Genomic DNA, 17,646 nt, shown 5'->3' on the forward strand with positions numbered 1-17,646 from the left:
ATGGAGCCTCCAGATGTTGCAAAACAACAACTCCCAGTATTGCCGTTGACTGTCCAAGCGTGCTGGAAGTTTTGCAACAGCTGGAGGCACCCTGTTTGGGAATCACTGGCGCAGAATACCCCTATGTCCACCCCTATGCAAATTCCTAATTCAGGCCTCAAATGTGCATGGCACTCTCACTTTGGAGCCCTGTCGTATTTCAAGGCAACAGTTTAGGGCCACATATGGGGTATCGCCGTACTCGGGAGAAATTGCCTAACAAATTTTGGGGGGCTTTTTCTCCTTTCACCCCTTATGAAAAGGTGAAGTTGGGGTCTACACCAGCATTTCAGTGAAAAAAATAAAATTTTTACACTAACATGCTGGTGTTGCCCTATACTTTTCATTTTGACAAGAGGTAAAAGGGAAAAAAGCCCCCCAAAATTTGTAATGTAATTTCGCCCAACTACGGAGATACCCCATATGTGGGCACAAAGTGCTCTGGGGGCGCACAACAAGGCCCAGAAGGGAGAGTGCACCATGTACATTTGAGGTGATTTGCACAGGGGTGGCTGATTGTTACAGCGGTTTTGACAAACGCAAAAAAAAAAAAAAACACATGTGACCCCATTTCGGAAACTACACCCCTCACGGAATGTAATGAGGGGTGCAATGAGAATTTACACCTCACTGGTGTCTGACAGATCTTTGGAACAGTGGGCTGTGCAAATAAAAAATTTTATACACCCCACTGTTCCAAAGATCTGACAGACACCAGTGGGGGATAAATGCTCACTGTACCCCGTGTTACGTTCCTTAAGGGGTCTAGTTTCTAAAATGGTATGCCATGTGGGTATTTTTTGCTGTCCTGGCACCATAGGGGCTTCCTAAATGCGACATGCCCCCGAGCAAAATTTGCTCTCAAAAAGCCAAATATGACTCCTTCTCTTCTGAGCATTGTAGTTCGCCCGTAGTGCACTTCAGGTCAACTTATGGGGTACCTCCATACTCAGAAGAGATGGGGTTACAAATTTTGGGGGGTATTTTCTGCTATTAACCCTTGCAAAAATGTGAAATTTGGGGGGAAACACACATTTTAGTGAAATTTTTTTACATTTTTTTTTACCTATGCAAAAGTCGTGAAACACCTGTGGGGTATTAAGGCTCACTTAATTCCTTGTTACGTTCCTCAAGGGGTCTAGTTTCCAAAATGGTATGCCATGTGTTTTTTGTTTTTTTTTTTGCTGTTCTGGCACCATAGGGGCTTCCAAAATGCAACATGCCCCCCAAAAACCATTTCAGAAAAACGTACTCTCCAAAATCCCCTTGTCGCTCCTTCCCTTCTGAGCCCTCTACTGCGCCCGCCGAACACTTTACATAGACATATGAGGTATGTGGTTACTCAAGAGAAATTGGGCTACAAATATAAGTATACATTTTCTCCTTTTACCCCTTGTAAAAATTCAAAAATTGGGTCTACAAGAACATGCGAGTGTAAAAAATGAAGATTGTGAATTTTCTCCTTCACTTTGCTGCTATTCCTGTGAAACACCTAAAGGGTTAAAACGCTGACTGAATGTTATTTTGAATACTTTGGGGGTGCAGTTTTTATAATGGGGTCATTTGTGGGGAATTTCTAAGATGAAGACCCTTCAAATCCACTTCAAACCTGAACTGGTCCCTGAAAAATTGAGATTTTGGAAATTTTGTGAAAAATTGGAAAATTGCTGCTGATCTTTGAAGCCCTCTGATGTCTTCCAAAAGTAAAAACTTGTCAATATTATGATTCAAACATAAAGTGGACATATTGTATATGTGAATAAAAAAAATATTTGGAATATCCATTTTCCTTACAAGCAGAGAGCTTCAAAGTTAGAAAAATGCTAAATTTTCAAATTTTTCATCAAATTTGGGGATTTTTCACCAAGAAAGTTTTATCTTGATTTTGAGGCATCTCTTTGGTTACGTATGACTCTGGTGTTTCGTCCTCAATGACAATAATATTGTCCATTCCTCCTTCAGGTTTGCCTAATCAAAATAAAAATTTGTAAATAGTCTGTTGTTTGCTAATTTAACATTAATCTAATGTCTAAAAAGGTTTACGCCTACATTTTTTAAAGAGTATAATAATCTTGGGTGCTTTTACAGTATAGGATGATGTGTCCATGTACTGTCTTTCTGCCCTGTCAGGCTGAGTCCATGCTTGCCCCCATGGCCCCCCCTTACAGTTCACCATGTGTTGGATAGATAACATCTTGTTGCTTAAATGTTTGGATCACATTATTGTTAGCCCCGAGGCAACAGTGAACACCCAAGTGACCTATGTGCTCCTTGCAAAGCCCCCCGATTTAACCAGGCTGCTATCTCTATCTTTGCTCTTCTGCAGAATGCTGAGGTCTCATTCAGTCGTCTCAGTGTCTGTTTCAAGAGTCTTTGAGGCCTTAAGCCTAAAGTCCTTCAGCCACAAGTCATTCATCAGTAAGTCAAGTTGTCTTATTGTCAGTCAACATCTATGTCAAGTGAGGTACATCTGTAGTCACCGTGGCCTGCACTAAAGGCAGTAAAACTCCGGCAAGTCTAAGCAAGCCTGCATGGTCAATGTCCCTTCACCTATCATTAATAACCCCTTAAGGACTGAGCCCTTTTTCAACTTAAGGACGCAGACCTTTTTTGCAATTCTGACCACTATCACTTTATGCATTAATAACTTTGGGATGCTTTTACTGATTATTCTGATTCCGAGAATGTTTTTTCGTGACATATTCTACTTTAACACAGTGGTAAATTTTCGTCGTTACTTGCATCCTTTCTTGGTGAAAAATCCCCAAATTTCATAAAAATTTTGAAACTTTTGTATTTTTCTAACTTTGAAACTCTCTGCTTGTAAGGAAAATGGATATTCCAAATAAATTATATATTTATTCACATATACAATATGTCTTCTTTATATTTGCATCATAAAGTTGACATGTTTTTACTTTTGGAAGACACCAGAGGGCTTCAAAGTTCAGCAGCAATTTTGCATAAAATTTTCAAAATCGGAATTCTTCAAGGACCAGTTCAGTTTTTAAGTGGATTTGAGGGGTCCTCATATTAGAAATACCCCAAAAATGACCCCATTACAAAAGCTGCACCCCCCAAAGTATTCAAAATGACATTCAGAAAGTGTGTTAAACCTTTAGGTGTTTCATAGGAATAGCAGAATAATTAGGGAGAAAATAAAAAATCTTCATTTTTACACTCTCATGTTCTTGTAGACCCAGTTTTTGAAATTTTACAAGGCGTAAAAGGAGAGAAAAAAAAAATTTGTAACCCAATTTCTCTCGAGTAAGGAAATACCTCATAGGTGGATGTCAAGTGCTCTGTGGGTGCACTACAAGGCTCAGAAGGGAAGGAGCGACAATGGGATTTTGGAGAGTAAGTTTTTCTTTTGGGGGGCATGTTACATTTAGGAAGCCCCTATGGTGCCAGAACAGCAAAAAAAAACAACATGGCATACTATTTTGGAAACTATACCCCTCAAGGAACGTAACAGGGGGTCCAATGAGCCTTAACACGCCACAGATGTTTGATGACTTTTCCTTAAAGTCGGATGTGTAAATGAATTTTTCTTTCACTAAAATGCTGGTTTTCCCCCAAATTTTAAATTTTTGCAAGGGGTTATAGGAAAAAATGCAACCCAAAATTTGTAACCCCATCTCTTCTGAGTATGGAAATACCCCATGTGTGGATGTAAAGTGCTTTGCGGGCAAACTACAATGCTCAGAAGAGAAGTTACATTTGGCTTTTGGAAAGCAACTTTAGCTGAAATGGTTTTTGGGGGGCATATCACATTTAGGAAGCCCCTTTGGTACCAGAACAGCGAGAAAAAAAAACACATGACATACCATTTTGGAAACTACATCCCTCAAGGAACATAACAAGGGGTAAAATAAGCCTTAACACCCCACAGGTGTTTGACAAATTTCCGCTAAAGTTGGACAGGAAAATTAAAAATTTGATTTTTTTTTTCACTAAAATGCTGATGTTACCCCAATGTTTTCATTTTCACAAGGGGTAATTGGAGAAAAAGCCTCCCAAAATGTGTAACCCCATTTCTTCTGAATATGGAAATACCCCATATGTGGATGTAAAGTGCTTTGCGGGCAAACTACAATGCTCAGAAGAGAAGGAGCGACATTGGGCGTTTGGTGAGAGAATTTGGTTGGAATAGGAGTCGGGGGCAATGTGCGTTTACAATGCCCCCCGATGGTGCCTGAACAGTGGACCCCCCCACACATGTGACCCCATTTCGGAAAATACACCCCTCACAGAATTTAATAAGGGGTGCAGTGAGTATTTACACCCCACTGGCGTTTGACAGATCTTTGGAACAGTGGGCTGTGCAAATGAAAAATTTTATTTTTCATTTTCACGGACCACTGTTCCAAAAATCTGTCAGACACCTGTGGGGTGTAAATGCTCACTGTACCCCTTATTGCATTACATGAGGGGTGTAGTTTCCAAAATGGGGTCACATGTGGTGGGGGGGTCCACTGTTCTGGTACTATGGGGGCTTTGTAAACACACATGGCCTTCAATTTCGGACACATTCTCACTCCAAAATCCCAATGGCATTCCTTCTCTTCTAAGCATTGTTGTTCGCCCGCAGAGCACTTTACATCCACATATGGGGTATGTTCTTACTCACATCCAACTTTAACAAAAATTTGTCAAACACCTGTGGGGTGTTAAGGCTTACTATACCCCTTGTTACATTCTGTGAGGTGTGTAGTTTCCAAAATGGAGTCACATCTGGGTATTTATTGTTTTGCGTTTATGTCAGAACCGCTGTAAAACCAGCCACCCTGTGCAAATCACCAATTTAGACCTCAAATGTACATAGTACGCTCTCACTCCTGAGCCTTGTTGTGCGTCCGCAAAACATTTTACGCCCACATATGGGGTATTTCCGTATTCAGGAGAAATTGCGTTACAAATTTTGGGGGTCTTATTTTTTCCTTTTAACACTTGTGAAAATTAAAGTATGGGGCAACACCAGTATGTTAGTGTAAACATTTTTTTTTTTTTACACTAACATAGTTATATAGTTAGTACGGTCGAAAAAAGACATATGTCCATCAAGTTCAACCAGGGAATTGAAGGGTAGGGGTGTGGCGCGATATTTGGGAAGGGATGGGATTTTATATTTCTTCATAAGCATTCATGTTATTTTGTTCCAGGAATGTATCTAATCCTGTTTTAAAGCTGTTAATTTTTCCTGCTGTGACCAGTTCCTGAGGTAGACTGCTCCATAAGTTCACAGTTCTCATGGTAAAGAAGGCGTGTCGCCCCTTGAGACTAAACTTTTTCTTCTCCAGACGGAGGGAGTGCCCCCTCGTCCATGCTGGTGTAGACCCCAACTTTACCTTTCCATAAGGGATAAAAGGAGAAAAAGCCCCCCAAAATTTGTAACGCAATTTCTCCCGAGTACGGAGATACCCCATATATGGCCCTAAACCTTGAAATACGATAGGGCTCCGAAGTGAGAGAGCGCCATGCGCATTTGAGGCCTAAATTGGGGATATGAATCCGCCACAAAAATACCCCACGGCAGTGTTTCCCATATAGGGTGTCTTCAGCTGTTGCAAAACTCCCAGCATGCATTGACAGACCATACATGCTGGGAGTTGTAGTTATGCAACAGCTGGAGGCACATTGGTTGCGAAACACTGAGCGTTTGTTACTTAACTCAGTGGTTAGCAACCAGTGTGCCTCCAGCTGTTGCAAAACTACAACTCCCAGCATGTACAGTCTCTCAGTGCATGCTGGGAGTTGTATTTTTGCAACATCTGGAGGCACACTGGTTGCGAAACACTGAGTGAGGTAACAAACTCGCTTTCACAACCAATGTGTCTCCAGTTGTTGCAAAACTGCAACAATCAGCATGCATTGACAGTCGGAGGGCATGCTGAGAGTTGTAGTTTTGCAACAGCTGGAGGCACACTGCTACAACTCCCAGCATGCCCTTTGGTAGTCTGTGAATGCTGGGAGTTGTAGTTATGCAACAGTGAATGCACACTTTTTCATAGAAAAAATGTGCCTCCAGCTGTTGCAAAACAACAACCCCCAGCATGCCCTTTGGCTTTGCATGCTGCGAGTTGTTGCTAAGCAACATATAGGAGGTGAACAGGCCTCACCTCCTGCTGTATCCTGCCGCCACTGTATCCTGCTGCAGGGACCCATCCTGCTGCTCCTGTCGCCTCCACCGATCCTGAGGGGACCCGCGCCGGACCAGTGCAAGGTAGGAGACCCCGGCCAGCGCCGATCTCCACTCCGATCGCCATCCCGATCACCGCCCAGCAGGTCCGTGATTGGTCGGTCGTTCCAGTGCCTCACTTCTGCTGGGTATGGGTGAATGGGGCTGTCTCGGACAGCCCCATTCACCCATTTTTTCTGGGTCACCAGAGACCCGATTGACCCGGAATAGCGGAAAATCGCAGGTCTGAATTGACCGGCGATTTGCAGAGATAGCCAACATGGGGGGGTCTCAGGACCCCCCTGGGTGATATGCCGGGATGGCTGCTGATAGATATCAGCAATCATCCCGTTGGAGATGCGGTGATCCAGGAAAGCTGCGCCGTAAATGTACGGCGCTGTGCGCTAAGTGCTTCTTAGCAGCGCTGTACATTTACGGCGCATGTCCTTAAGGGGATAATTGTCTGTACTGCAAATACTATATCACCTGACTGGAGTCATTAAAGCTGGTGTTATCATTAATCAGGCGCTGGTGTCTTGTTTGCCCCTGCCTAACCCAGGAGCAGAGGTTCACCCCCCCACACACACACACACACCACACTTTCAGTTGTTAAAAATAAATATAAAAACATATTTGATTACAGCTTAATCATTTTTTTTATTAAAGAAAAAGCCTGGAGAGAACATAGAGAAGTACTATCAGAGAGGAGATAATAAAGAGGAGTATTATCAGATAGGAGAGAGCACAGAGGAGTCCTATCAGACAGTAGAGAGCACAGAGGAGTCCTATCAGACAGGAGAGAGCATAGAGGAGTCCTATCAGACAGAAGAGACCACAGAGGAGCCCTATCAAACAGGAGAGAGCACAGAGGAGTCCTATCAGACAGGATAGAGAAAAGATGATTACTATCATACAAGAGCGAGAAATACTAATAATTCTAATAATCACTAATAATCACTAATAATCACATAAGCCTTGTGCTACTTTCCTATATACATTTAAAAAAAAATTAGATCTAAAAAATAAATTTTTAAGCTATAATGAATGTATATTAAATATTAGCAAATTAAAAAAATTATTTGACATAAAATTAATTGAAAATAAAAGTTGTACCAAGTGACTTCTCTTTTTTAATTTGCCTAATCGATTTGTGTAGCTTTGGAGTCTTTTTTTTTACGTAAACATTATTTTCTTGCGATGTTATCTGTTGATGGGATGGCTGCTCAAATCTGTTGATGGGATGGCTGCTCAAATAAAATTCGTCAAAGACCTGTGTGGTGTTAAATGGGTACTCCGGCGCTAAGAGATCTTTTCCACTATCCAAAGGATACGGAATAACATGCCTGATTGCGTGGGTCCCACCGCTGGGGACCCCTATGATCTTACACCCCACAACCTCACACTGTTACAATCAGTCCCCGGAGCATGTTCGCTCCAGGTGTGATTACTGGCGACCACGGGGCGGGAGCATTGTGTTGTCACGGATCCGCCCCATGTGACATCACGCTCCGCCCCCTCAATGCAAGCCTATGAGAGGGGGCATGGCATCTGCCACACCCCCTTCCATAGGCTTGCATTTAGGGGGCAGAGTGTGACGTCACACGTGGGTGGAGCCGTGACGTCACAATGCTCCGGCCCCGTGATCGCCAGTAATCACACCCGGAGCGAACATGCTCCGGGGACTGATTGTAACGGGGTGCTGCGTGCAAGATCACGGGGGTCCCCAGTGGCGGCACCCCTGCGATCAGGCATCTTATGCCCTATCCACTACCCCTTTAAGGCTCACTATAACCCTTGTTACATTCCGTGAGGGTTGTAGTTTCCCAAATGGGTTCTCAAGTGGGTGTTTTTTTTTTTTTGTTGTATTCATGTCTGAACTGCTGTAACTATCAGCAACACGTGTGCAAATCACCGCTCTCTCACTCCTGAGCCATGTTGTGTACACGCCGAGCACTTTGCATTCACAAATGAGATTTTTCTGTACTCTGGAGAAAATGCGTTACAAATTGTTTTGGTCTTTTTCTTCTTTTACCTGTGAAAATGAAAAGTATGGGGCAACACCAGCATGTTAGAGTAATTTTTTTATTTGTCACACTAACATGCTCGTGTAGCTCGTAACTTTTCCTTTTCATAAGGGTTAAAAGTTGAGAAATCACCAAATTTGTTACATAAGTTCTCCTGAGTACGGAAATACTCAAAACTGTTGCCTTGAAATACGAAAGGGCTCTGAAGTGAGAGAGCGCCATGCGCATTTGAGGCCTAAATTGGGACATTGCAATAGGGGCAGACCCAGATACAAGGATGTGGCCTGTCTCCACCAAAACCCTATGCCAGTGTTTTCAAAACAGGGTGCCTCTAGCTCAGGGGTCCTCAAACTTTTAAAACAAATTCCTATGCATACTGAATATATCTTATTTTGAAGTGAAGAAATAAGATAGTAGTTCCCCCACATTAGGTTGGCAGTATAGTTCCCCCACATTAGGTGCAGTACAGTTCCCCCACATTAGGTGCAGTATAGTTCCCCCACATTAAGTGCATTACAGTTCCCCCACATTCGGTTGGCAGTATAGTTCCCCCACATAAGGTTATAGCTCCCCCATATTAGGTTGGCAGTATAGTTCCCCCACATTAGGTTGTAGTTTCCCCACATTAGGTTGGCAGAATAGTTCCACCACATTAGGTGCAGTATAGTTCCCCACATTAGGTTGGCAGTATAGTTCCCCCCACATTAGGTTGTAGTTCCCCCACATTAGGTTGCAGTTCCCCTACATTAGGTTGTAGTTCCCCCCACATTAGATGCAGTATAGTTCCCCCACATTAGGTGCAATATAGTCCCCCACATAAGGCTGGCAGTATGTTCCCCCACATTACGTTGGCAGTATAGTCCCCCACATTACGTTGGCAGTATAGTCCCCCCACATTAGGTGCAATATAGTCCCCCACATTAGGTGCAATATAGTCCCCCACATTGCATTGGCAGTATAGTCCCCCCACAATAGGTGCAATATAGTCCCCCACATTAGGCTGGCAGTATAGTTCCCCAACATTAGGTGCAGTATAGTCCCCCACATTACCTTGGAAGTATATTTCCCCCCCACATTAGGCTGGCAGTATGTTCCCCCACAGACATACAGCCTTCAGCCATATACAGTGTATGGTTGAAGGCTGTATGCCTGTGTACTGCCCCACTTCAGTGTTACGATCACTGCTCCTCCGGTCCGGCCATGGCAGGACGAGAGGATCAGTGGTCGGAACACCGAAGCCGACGCGCTGCTGGTAAACACTTACCAACTGCCAGCGCGCATCCTTGCTTCTTCTCTGCTGCTCCGCGCTCCGTTGCCATGGGCGGAGGCATGGGACGTCAGTGACGTCCCTGCGTGCGCTAGCTCCCGGCGGTCCCCACGTTTTTAAAGTAAACGCGGGGCCGCAGAGACTTAACAGAGGCGTCCCTGTGTTCTGAAAGCATATTTCGGAATACAGGGATGTCTGGAGGCAAAAAAAACGGGCGGGCCGGATAAATGATAAATGCGCTCCACGGGCCGCATGTGGCCCGCGGGCCGTGGTTTGGAGACCCCTGCTCTAGCTGTTGCAAAACTCCCATCCTGGCAGGTAAGTCAAGGGCTGTCCGGCAATCCTGGGAGTTGTTGTTTTGCAACAACTGGAGGCTCATTTTTGGAAACACTTCCGTATTAGACATTTTCTATTTTATTAGGGAGGACGTGTAAAAGGTGTATATGTAGTGATGAACTTTTTAATTTGTGTCCGTGTAGTGTAGAGTTTTTATGGTACATTCACACTGGCTGGGGTCACAGTGCGGTTTCCGCTGGGAATTTGTTGTGCAGCTAATTTTCCACCGCTGCTCAAACTTGTTGAAAGAAACCCACTGTAAACACGCCCGTGTGAATGTACCCTGTACATTGGGGGGGGGGGCGCCCAAAACCTTCAACTTTTTCAAAACTACAACTCCACAAATACACTGACAGACCATACATGCTGGAAGTTGTAGTTTGGCTACAGCAGTAGACACACTGGTGGGGAAACAGTGAGTTAGGAAACAGACTCTAGCTCAGTGATTCCAACCCATGTGCCTCCAGCAGTGGCAAAACTACAACTCACATCGTGTAGGGTCTGTCAGTGCGTTCTGGAATTAGTAGTTTTGTAAAAAACTGGAGCCACACGGGTTGGAATCACTGAGTTAGGAAACAGACTCTTGCTCAGTGTTTCCCAAACAGTGTGGCTACAGCTGTTGCAAAACTACAATTCCCAGCATGGCCAGACAGTCAGGGATGCTGGACGTGTAGTTCTGCAATATCTGGCCCTTCAGATGTTGCAGAACTACTACTACCAGCATGCCTGGACAGTCTGGGCATGCTAGGAGTTGTAGTTATGCAACAACTGGGGAAGAACAGTTTGGAGACTGCTAAGCAGTGGCCTCCAAACCGTAGCCCTCCATATGTTGCAATACCACAACTGCCAGCATGCCCAGACAGTCATTGCATACTTAAATTTGTAGTTTTGCAACATCTGGAGCAACAAGGTTTTGAGACCACTACACAGTGGTCTCCAAACTCTACCCTCCAGATGATGCAAAAGTACAACTCCAAGCATGCCCAGACTGTCCAGCCATGCTGGGAGTTATTGTTCTGCATCATATGAAGGGCCAAATATTGCCGAACTACACTGCCCAGCATGCCTGGCTATGTGGCCATGCTGTGAATTTAATTTTTGCAACATCTTGGGTGCCACATTTCAGAGACCAGTATAGTGGTCTCCAAAATGTAACCCTCCAGATGTTGCAAAACTACAAATCTCAGCATGCCCAGACAGTCAGAGCATGCTGAAAGTTGTAGTTTTGCAACATCTGGAGCACCACAGTTTGGAGACCACTACACAGTGGTCTCCAAACTGTGGCACTCCAGATGATGCAAAACTACAACTGCAAGCATGGCCAGACTGTCCAGTCATGCAGGGAGTGGTAGTCTTCCACAACCACAAAAAAAACCTTATCAGGGAAGGCTAATTATAACTAACAAAATCAAGTAAGAGTGTATAATTCAGTACAGGGTTTATATTCCACCCAGACCAGCAGCCTTAGCTGACCACGTATATTTCACATTATTTACATATTAATTCATATCTACCCAAGCTGCAGCCCTGGGTGTTTTAACTGTGGCAACAATGAAATTATTAAAACCAATAAACAGACACTGCCCCCTAACTAGTTTCGCTCACTAGGAGCTTCATCAGAGGTACATGCAGATGACTGATGTACCTCTGATGAAGGTCCTAGTGAGCGAAACTAGTTAGGGGGCAGTGTCTGTTTATTGGTTTTAATAATTTCATTGTTGCCACAGTTAAAACACCCAGGGCTGCAGCTTGGGTAGATATGAATAAATATGTAAATAATGTGAAATATACGTGGTCAGCTAAGGCTGCTGGTCTGGGTGGAATATAAACCCTGTACTGAATTATACACTCTTTCACCAGTATATCATACTAACTGTGGCAATATTGGAGATTTTAACCCTTTGTCCTTTTAATAGCTATCATTAAAAGTTAAATTTTATTGGGGGTTATTTGGCTTTCGTGTGCCGTTTGGCACTTGATTTTGTGAGTGGTAGTCTTGCAACATATGAAGGGCCAGATATTGCTGAACTACACTGCCCAGCATGCCCGACTATCTGGCCATGCTGTGAATTTTAATTTTGCAACATCTGGGGGGCTACATTTCAGAGAGCAGCGTATCGTGGTCTCCAAAATGTCGCCCTCCAGATGTTGCAAAACTACAAATCCCAGCATGGCCACTCAGTGAAAACATGCTGAAAGTTGTAGTTTTGCAATATCTGGAGCACCCCATTTTGGAGACCACTACACAATGGTATCCAAACTGTGGTCCTCAAGATGATTCCAAACTATGAAATAAATAATTTTCAAAATCAAGATAAAAATGTAATTAGCAAAAATAATAAATAAAAAAATTAAATAATAAAAAACAAAAAAATCAAAAACACACAAAATGTCCATGAAAGTATTCAACAGTAAATCTGCAGCATTTATTTTTCTCCAACACACTTGTGAACTTATCCATACCATGTTAAATTTTTAAAGTTCTTTTTTCTGTGGATAAATGCTAAGGTTCATAACCTTACAGCTGTGTAAACCTATAACTATTAACCTGTTGGGGACAGAGGGCGTATGGATACGCCCTCGCGTCCCGGTACTTAAGGACGGAGAGCGTACCTGTACGCCCTCCGCATTTCCGATCACCGCCGCTCGCCGGGCGGTGATTGGACCGGGATGACTGCTAGTATCTATCGCAATGCCTAGGGGGGTTCTGAGACCCCCCCCCCATGTCAGCGATCACCGCAAATCTGCCGTGATCGGGGCCAATCGGCTCACTGGTGACCCGATTGCCCGGAAAATAACAAAGATCAGAGACAGCTCCGACCATCCTAAAGGATAGGAGCGAGGTGGCAGTGTTGCCACCCCCTCCTATCCCCTGCCATTGGTCGATCAGGCTGACGACCAATGGCAGTTGGGGGCGGGGGGGTTAGAGTTAATTTCCCCCGCTCTACCCACCGATCGAAGTCGGGACAGAGCGGGGGGACACGGGCGGCGAGGTTGGGAGCATGGCCCCTCTTACCCGGCCGACGGAGGCAGCATCCTGGACCAGCGGCGGCATCGACGGCAGCAGGAGGAGTGCGGCCGGAAAGTGCGGCGTGGAGAAGGCTGCAGTGAAGATCGCGGTAAGTGATCTTCTCTGTGGCCTTCTAAAAGCTGCAAAACTACAACTCCCAGCATGCCCACACAGCCAAAAGCGGTTTCTAAACTGTGGTCCTCCAGATGTTGCAAAACTACAACTTTCAACATGCACTGACTGTCTGAGCATGATGCTGGGAGTTGTAGTTTTGCAAAATCTGAAGTGGCACAGTTTGGAGACCACTATACGGTGGTCTCCAAACTGTAGCCCTCCAGATGTTGCAAAAGTACATTTCCCAGCATGGCCAGACAGTCAGGGATGCTGGGCGTGTAGTAATATCTGGCCCTTCAGATGTTACAGAACTACAACTCCCAGCATGCCTGGACAGTCTGGGCATGCTTGGAGTTATAGTTTTGCAACAGCTGTAGGCACACTGGTTGGGAAACACTGAGCTAGAGTCTGTTTCCTAGTGTTGCAGATGTGGGAGGTGGGAATCCCGGCACGGGTTCCCTGTTACCTTCCCGTGGATGACGACTTCGGCGCTGTAGTGCTAAACCGGCGGGGTCAATCAGCATTCAGAGAGGGTGCAGAGAAGTACTGATAGCTTTTAATTAAATATTCATAAAAAGTATCGGTACTCAGTTGGACAACGCGTTTCGGAGGGGCTCCCTCCTTCGTCAGGTCAATGCGGGTTTACAGTGGGTTTCCTTCTACAAGTTTGAGCTGCGGCAAATTTTCCGCTGCAGCTCCAACTCCCAGCGGAAAACTTACTGTAAACCCCCGCCTGTTTGAATGTACCCTAAAAACACTACACTACACTAACAAATAATAAAAAGTAAAACACTACATATACATATACACCCCCTCACATGTCCCCCCCCCCCCTAAAAATGAAAAACGTCTCATACGGCAGTTTCCTAAACGGAGCCTCCAGCTGTTACAAAAGGACAACTCCCAGTATTGCCGGACAGCCATAGACTGTCCTGACAGGCTGGGAGTCTTGCAACAGCTGGAGGCACCCTGTTTGGGAAACACTGCTGTAGGGTTTTGGTGGAGACAAGCCCCATCCTTGTAACCGGGTCCACCCCTATTGCAAATTCCTTATTTAGGCCTCAAATGCGCATGGCGCTCTCTCATTTCAGAGCCCTGTAGTATTTCAAGGCAACAGTTTAGGGCCACATATGGGGTATTTCTGTACTCGGAAGAAATTGCACTACAAATTTTGGGGGGATTTTTCTCCTTTTACCCCCTTATGAAACGGTAAAGTTGGGGGCTACACCAGCCTGTTAGTGTAAAAAAAGTAAAATGTTTACACTAACATGCTGGTGTTGACCCACACTTTTCATTTTCACAAGAGGTAAAAGGAGAAAAAGACCGCCAAAATTTCTAACGCAATTTCTTCTGAGTACGGAAATACCCCATATGTGTACGTAAAATGCTCTGCAGATGAACTACAAGGTGGGCCATTTATATGGATACACCTTAATAAAATAGGAATGGTTGGTGATATTAACTTCCTGTTTGTGGCACATTAGTATATGTGAGGTGGGAAACTTTTCAAGATGGGTGGTGACCATGACGGCCATTTTAAATTCGGCCATTTTGAATCCAACTTTTCCCTGGTTGGACTTGATGGACGTATGTCTTTTTTCAACCATACTAACTATGTAACTATGTAACTTTAGTTTTTTCAATAGGGAGAGGGTCATGTGACACATCAAACTTATTGGGAATTTCACAAGAAAAACAATGATGTGCTTGGTTTTAACGTAAGTTTATTCTTTCATGAGTTATTTACAAGTTTCTGACCACTTATAAAATGTGTTCAATGTGCTGCCCATTGTGTTGGATTGTCAATGCAACCCTCTTCTCCCACTCTTCACACACTGATAGCAACACCGCAGGAGAAATGCTAGCACAGGCTTCCAGTATCCTTAGTTTCAGGTGCTGCACATCTCGTATCTTCACAGCATAGACAATTGCCTTCAGATGACCCTAAAGATAAAAGTCTAAGGGGGTCAGATCGGGAGACCTTGGGGGCCATTCAACTGGCCCAAGACGACCAATCCACTTTCCAGGAAACTGTTCATCTAGGAATGCTCGGACCTGACACCCATAATGTGGTGGTTCACCATCCGAGGTCCGAGCATTCCTAGATGAACAGTTTTCTGGAAAGTGGATTGGTCGTCGTGGGCCAGTTGAATGGCCCCCAAGGTCTCCCAATTTGACCCCCTTAGACTTTTATCTTTAGGGTCATCAAGTGGTCAGAAACTTGTAAATAACTCATGAAAGAATAAAGTTACGTTAAAACCAAGCACATCATTGTTTTTCTTGTGAAATTCCCAATAAGTCTGATGTGTCACATGACCCTCTTCCTATTGAAAAAACAAAAGTTGGATTCAAAATGGCCGACTTCAAAATGGACACCATGGTCACCACCCATCTTGAAAAGTTTCCCACCTCACATACACTAATGTGCCACAAACAGGAAGTTAATATCACCAACCATTCCCATTTTATTAAGGTGTATCCATATAAATGGCCCACCCTGTACATGGCTCAGGAGTGAGAGAGCCCCATAAACATTTGAGGCCTAGATTGGTGATTTGCACAGGGGTGGCTGATCGTTACAGCGGTTCTGACATGAACGCAAAAAAAAAAAAAAAACACCCACATGACCCCATTTTGGAAACTACACCCCTCACGGAACGTAACAAGGGGTATAGTGAGCCTTAACAACCCACAGGTCTTTGACAAATTTTCGTTAAAGTTGGACATGAAAATTTTAAATTTTCACAAGGGGTAATAGGAAAAAAGCCCCCCAAAATTTGCAACCCCATTTCTTCTGAGTATATAAATACCCTATATGTGGATGTAAAGTGCTCTGCGGGCGAACTACAATGCTCAAAAGAGAAGGGGTGCCATTGGGATTTTTGAGAGAGAATTAGGCTGGAATTGAAGGCTATGTGTGTTTACAAAGCCCCCAAGGTGCCAGAACAGTGGACCCCCTCCACATGTGACCGCATTTTGGAAACTACACCCCTCACGGAATGTAACAAGGGGTGCAGTGAGCATTTATGCCCCACAGGTGTCTGACAGATTTTTTGAACAGTCGTCGGTAAAAATGAAATTTTTCATTTGCACAGCCCACTGTTTCAAAGATCTGTCAAATGCCAGTGGGGTGTAAGTGCTCAATGCACCACTTATTAAATTCTGTGAGGGGTGTAGTTTCCAAAACAGTATGCCATGTGTTTTGTGTTCTTTTTTACTGTTCTGGCATCATGGGGGCTTCCTAAATGCGACATGCCCCCAAAAAACATTTCAGCAAAATTTGCTCTCCAAAAGCCCAATGTCGCTCCTTCCCTTCTGAGCCCTCTAGTGCACCCGCAGATCCCTTTACATCCACATATGAGGTATTTCCTTACTCGAGAGAAATGGGGTTAAAAATTTTGTGGGGCATTTTCTCCTATTACTCCTTGTGAAAATGAAAAGTTTGGGGTAACACCAGCATTTTAGTGTTAAAAATCTAATTTTTCATTTTCACGTCCCACTTTAATGAAAGTTCGTCAATCACCTGTGGGGTGTTAAGGCTCACTGTACCCCTTCTTACATTCCTTGAGGGGTGTAGTTTCCAAAATAGTAGGCCATGTGGGTCTTTTTGTGCTGCTCTAGCACCATAGAGGCTTCCTAAATGCGACATGCCCCCCCAAAAACCATTTCAGCAAAATTTGCTTTCCAAAAGCTCCTTCACTTCTGAGCATTGTAGTTCACCCGCAGAGCATTTTACGTCCTAACATGGAGTATTTCCATACTAAGAAGTGATGGGGTTACAAATTTTGGGGGCCATTTTCTCCCATTACTCTTTGTAAAATTTTTTAATTTGGTGAAAAAAAAACATCACATCCGAGGGGGTGTAGTTTACAATATAGTATGCCATGTGTTTTTTTTTTGCTGTTCTGGCATCATAGCGGCTTCCTAAATGTGACATGCCCCTCAAAAGCCATTTCAGAAAAATTCACTCTCCAAAATCCCATTGTTGCTCCTTCCCTTCTGAGCCCTCCATTGCGCCTGCCGAACACTTGCCATACACATATGAGGTATTTCCTTACTTGAGAGAAATTGGGTTACAAATTTTGAGGGGCTTTTTCTCCTATTACCCCTTGTAAAAATTCAAAAACTGGGTCTACAAGAACATGCAAGTTCACTTTGCTGCTATTCCTGTGAAACACCTAAAGGGTTAACAAACTTTCTGAATGTCATTTTGAATACTTTGAGGGGTGCAGTTTTTATACTGCAGTCATTTATGGGGTATTTCTAAAAAGAAGGCCCTTCAAATCCACTTCAAAACTGAACTGGTCACTGAAAAATTCTGATTTTGAAAATTTTGTGAAAAATTAGAAAATTGCTGCTGAACTTTGAAGCCCTCTGATGTCTTTCAAAAGTAAAAACATGTCAACTTTATGATACAAAAATAAAGTTGACATATTGTATATGAAGCAGAGAGCTTCAAAGTTAGAAAAATGCGAAATTTTAAATTTTTTCATCAAATTTTAGAATTTTTCATCAAGAAATGATGCAAGTATCGACAAAAATTTACCACTAACTAAATTTACCATTTACCACTACCACTTTTCAGAATGAAAAGTAAAAGCATCCCAGAGTTATTAATGCTTAAAGTGACAGTGGTCAGAATTGCAGAAAATGCTCCCGTCCTTAGGGTTATAATGGG

General features: G+C 43.8%; 1 protein-coding gene across 5 annotated transcripts in view; it reads right to left on the reverse strand.

Moving 5' to 3' along the window:
* Positions 1-17,646, reverse strand: part of LOC130267201 (uncharacterized) — a 62,461-nt gene that overhangs the window by 19,100 nt on the left and 25,715 nt on the right. The gene's annotated exons all lie outside the window — the stretch shown is intronic.

This window comes from Hyla sarda, chromosome 4 (assembly GCF_029499605.1).
Source record: "Hyla sarda isolate aHylSar1 chromosome 4, aHylSar1.hap1, whole genome shotgun sequence".
Classification (NCBI taxonomy): Eukaryota; Metazoa; Chordata; class Amphibia; order Anura; family Hylidae; genus Hyla; species Hyla sarda.